Consider the following 4669-nt stretch of genomic DNA (forward strand, 5'->3'; position numbering starts at 1 on the left):
AAGGCTTTCTCCATGGAGATCAACAGCTGAAAAAAAAAAAAAAGAGTACAAACCCAAACTACTTGGGTTAAAAGCCCAGTTCCACAACTTACTAGCTATGTGGCCTTTTGGAAGTTATTTATTCTCTATGCCTCAGCTTGCTCAACTCTAAAATGGGGTTAAAAGTAGAATGCTCTTCTCAATGAACTGGTCTAGGATTAAATTTCATACTTGGTTCAGTGCCTGACACATAGCACTACTACATAAATATCCAAAATTATTTTCATTAAACCACCCACTGGTGGAGCTTTCGTAGCACTTTCCAACTCCTGGATTCCCCACCTACACCAGGTCTAAAGATTTCAATTTCAAGGTCTCAGCACTCCAAATACAGTTCTCTCTTTTCATTCTGGCTAAATGGTATTTTACATAAGAGAAAATCAATGTTTTTAGAGAAAATTGAGATTTTTTTTGCAAATATTTGACATTTGAAATCTGAATTCAGTGTTTTAAAATATTAAGATATTTTTTCTTTTCTTTTTCTGATACATTATAATTAATTTTGATGGTACAAATAATGAAACAAACTAGTACTTAACAAACACTAATCTTGAGAAGGCTGGTGTCAGTGTAAAAAACTAAACATGTCCAGGAAGGCACCAGTCATAAAACAATCCTTTCTTCATTTCAATGAGATAGTTTCCTCCTTAGGAAGGACAAGAGATTGGTGCTAGAATGAGTCTGCTTTCAAGTTATCAAAACAATCATGACAGTTAAGAATGTCTGGAAAAGACCATTTGGTCTTTAGCTTGTCAACTGCTACACAAACAATTTTCTGGAGTTGTGACAGGTATCAATAAAAAAACCAACAAAAAAAAAAAACAAAACAACAAAAAAAAAAAACCTGGCCTTTTGAATAATAGAATATCAAGTTTTTAAAATTGCAGCACAGCTTCGCCTACTCTAGTCACATTTCAGAGGAGACTCACCCAGTCTCCTCCTCTGTGTTCTCTCTTTCCAATCATACTGATAGATGACATGGCTCCATCAGGTTAATTATGCTCAGAACCCTAAGAAAATTCAGGTCACAAGTATAAGCTTCTGTACTACATTATAATTAAGTTATCTCATTTTTTAAAAATTTAAACAAGAACATAAAGGTAATGCCACCTGTGATACAATAATTATATGAGTATAGTATGTCCTTTTATTTTGGATATCACTTTTCCTTTTTCCTCTCAGCTCTGCTCAGTGACTTAAGAATGCTGGGGAAAGGTAGGCTAACGCAAAATTGAGCCAAACTTTTTCACTAGAACATCATTTTTCACCAAGTCAATGATTTCTTCAATCACAATAGTAAAAGAAAATATTTCCCAGATATTCATACACTCACATATGAGGTCATGAAGGGCATGACAACAATGATTACGACTACCAAAGTTCCTTCAAAAAAAGAAAATGAACATAAACTGAGATAGACTTACTTAGAAGCCCCTGCTTCCAATGGAAGCTACTCAAGTCACTACTCTTCCAAGGGACGGGAGTGAAGTAAAGGAAGAATGTCTTATCGAATGATCATATTTTCTCCAAATCTCCTAAAATAATGTCGTCTTCCCACAGAGAATCTAGGTGCTGCAAATTCCTGGCAAGAGATCCAAGGTGTAATCATTCCCCTTAAAAATTACTCAGAACAACCTGGCGAGGTGGCTCACCCAGGTAATCCCAGCACTTTGGGAGGCGGAGGTGGGCGGATCACAAGGTCAGGCGTTCCAGACCAGCCTGACCAACACGGTGAAACCCCGTCTCTACTAAAAATACAAAAATTAGTAGGACGTGGTAGCGGACGCCTGTAATCCCAGCTACTCCTGAGGCAGGAGATACTCCTGAGGCAGAATCGCTGGAACCCGGGAAGCAGAAGGGGCAGTGAGCCGAGATCGCAACATTGCACTCCAGCCTGGGCGACAGAGCGAGACTCCGTCTCAAAAACAAATTACTTGAGATCAACCTGTCATTTCTAATACTGAGTTATTTAAGTATCACTTGGTCTATACGATCTCTACAAAACTTAAAACATTAAGCTAACAAAGGACTTCGAAATTTTCACTCCTATTCTATGACAGCAGGACCAATCCTTTTTCCTGGCCCTACTTGTCTTAGGAATGTGAGCAAAGAGAAGCGGAGAAGGGGAACTCTTTTCTAAATAAATGTGTAAAATCTTTGGAAAAACCAATGTTATCATTTGGCTTTTAAGACTGCATTCAAGTCTCCAGAATTTACTTTGCACATTCAATGTTCACCGTTTAGGTATGAAAAGCTCTACATTTCCACCAACCAGAAGAAAATCTATGGAGGAGCAGGATATATGTACTGACACCTCTATTCCCTCCCATCTCCTTACATGCCCTATGAATAACAGAAGTTAACAGATTTTATAATGCTTTTTATGGGAGAAAAAAAAAAAAACAGCACTATGTGGAAACGTGTGAACTACAGAGCATGCTCAACAGAAAGGCCACAGCACTCCAGTTACTGACAGAAGATAACCTCTTGAGGATTCCAGGCCCCAGCCTAAAAGGACTTCAATAAGCACTAAACCAAGAGAAGTTCAAAAAGAAGACGTAAGCTTAACTTTAGTTATTAGCTGGATGGAAAGAATAGCAAAATTCCACATCATCAAGATTGGAAAACTACCGACTGGCTTGACTTTTCAATTTACTTTAGGTCAGGAAAAAAGAAGGGGGAAAAAAGTCCTTACCAAAGGTTAACCAAACTAAGTCATTGACAATTGCAAGAAATTTGAACACCATACTACTCAAATTCACCAAAAATGTACAACTCAGAGAGAAGGGAGGAAAAAACTCTATTAGTTGCCTGCGTGGAAGAAAGTATCATCTTAGTACACAGCGTTGATAGGGTTTCGTTTCTGCTCAGTGAGCCAGACGTACAGATTCATGTATAAACAACACGTGACCAGTTCTGTCCCCTACGTTTTCCAAAGGCTAATAGACACAGAAGATGGTTCACACAAACATGCCTTTTTAAAGTTCATTTTGTATTTTGAATTCTCATTTTCAATCGAAGGGGTCACCGTGGTGGCCCGTGAATTGGATACTCCTTTACCTTTGAAGCAGGTAAAGAGATCTTAGATTGCTAAACCCAGAGGAAAAAAACATGTTAACTCAAAATAACTGCCCCACATCAAACTGAGAGAGATTTTTCTCTTCCACGGTTTTTCAATTCATAGGGAGAGGAAGGTGGTCGAGTTCAAGGAAGTTAACGATTTCACAAAGTAAACACGTACACAATTTTCCCTTTCAAAGGGCAGTTTCTGCTTTCTTTTTTAAGTCGATATAGACCATAATAGGAGCTCTGTTCGCCTAGACCTCTCTTGCTTAGTTCAAATATACCGGGGGGAAATAAAGAAGGAACGGGGTGTCCTCCTTCGGCCCACCGTGTCGCGAACATGTGGCGAATCGTAAGAGAAACAGCTTCACTTCGGTAAGGGCAGGCGCGAGCCGAGGCCAGGGCGCCGCCCGGGAGCCCCGCTGCCGCCAAGGCGCCCGGTGCCGGAAACGCCAAGCAAGCGGCGCCCCGGGCCTCCCTTCTCCGCAGAACAGCCCGAAACCCTGCCGCCCAGGGGCCGCCGAGGGGTGCGGAGGGAGGCGTCGGCGCCCCTCCCCCGCCCGCGGCGGAAGCGCCTAGGATTTGAAAGATGCCACGGCCGCCGCCCCCCGCCAGCCGAGCCACAAAGGGCCGAGCCCCCTCCCGCCGCAGCTCTCCTCCCCGCCCGCCCAGCGCTGGCTTCGCCTGCTCACCCAGGTCTCTCGGTCCCTCGGGGTGGGAACCGGTCCAGCCGGTGGCCCCGAGCACACTGGGCCCGTCCGGCGCGGCGGCGGGGGCGTGGCCCTCCCGCCGAGGCCACGGCCCGGGTCTCGCCTCCGCCTCCGGCCGTGGAAGGCTGGCGCCGCCGCCGCCGCCGCCTCTTCCTTCCGGTTTCCCCTCGCACCCTCCCTCGCTCGGTCCGTCCAGCGCGGAGAGCAGCGTCCTCTGCGGGCGCCGCCGCACGCTCCTCAGGGCCAGACCACCAAGAGACTCCTCCCACGGGAGCCGCGCCGCCCGCCCGCGCCGCCTCGTAAACCCGGGGCCGCGAGACTCCCGGCCCGCCGCTCCCAGCCCCGCCCCGCCCCCGCCGCGCGCTCTCGCCCCCGCCTGCGGCCCGGGAACGCGCGGGCAGCGGACCGTTGGCCAGCCCGCGGCGCCCGCCCTCTCCACGCCGCCCTCCCGCCTCGCGCGCGCTCCTGTCGGCACCAGCGGCAGTTTTGCAGTTTCCCGGGTCCTCGCGACCGTTCCCCCGCCCCTCCCTTACTCTAGCTGTCCCCGCCCTTTTCCTCTGCCGGATCCCACCGGAAAGCCAAAACAATTGGGGCCGCGCAGGCGCGAAAAAGGAAACGGAAAGAGCTGGAAGGGCGGGGGCGGCGCGAGGGGACGGGAAGCGTAATTGAAGGGGGTTCCCGGGAAAGGTCAGAGGAGCGCCTTCGAGGGGCGCGTGCGCGGCGGAGGGGTTATTCGAAGAGCTGCGGCGGCCGAGGCCTCGGGTTCCGACTAGCGCGTGGAGAGGCCAGACAAGTTCACTGCTAGGAAATCTACACAGCAAAACAATAATTGTTATGCCGAAGGAGGTTTTTTACCC

The 4669-nt window shown here is 47.6% G+C and overlaps 1 protein-coding gene across 1 annotated transcript in view; it reads right to left on the bottom strand.

Moving 5' to 3' along the window:
• KBTBD2 (kelch repeat and BTB domain containing 2) overlaps positions 1-4103 on the bottom strand; it is a 26682-nt gene extending 22579 nt beyond the window's left edge. Inside the window, exon 1 of the mRNA XM_017527138.2 lies at positions 3795-4103. The gene's annotated coding sequence lies outside the window, so the exon portion shown is untranslated. The remainder of the gene's footprint in view (positions 1-3794) is intronic.
• Positions 4104-4669: the final 566 nt, after the last annotated feature.

Source organism: Cebus imitator, unplaced genomic scaffold (assembly GCF_001604975.1).
Source record: "Cebus imitator isolate Cc_AM_T3 unplaced genomic scaffold, Cebus_imitator-1.0 Scaffold45, whole genome shotgun sequence".
NCBI lineage: Eukaryota > Metazoa > Chordata > Mammalia > Primates > Cebidae > Cebus > Cebus imitator.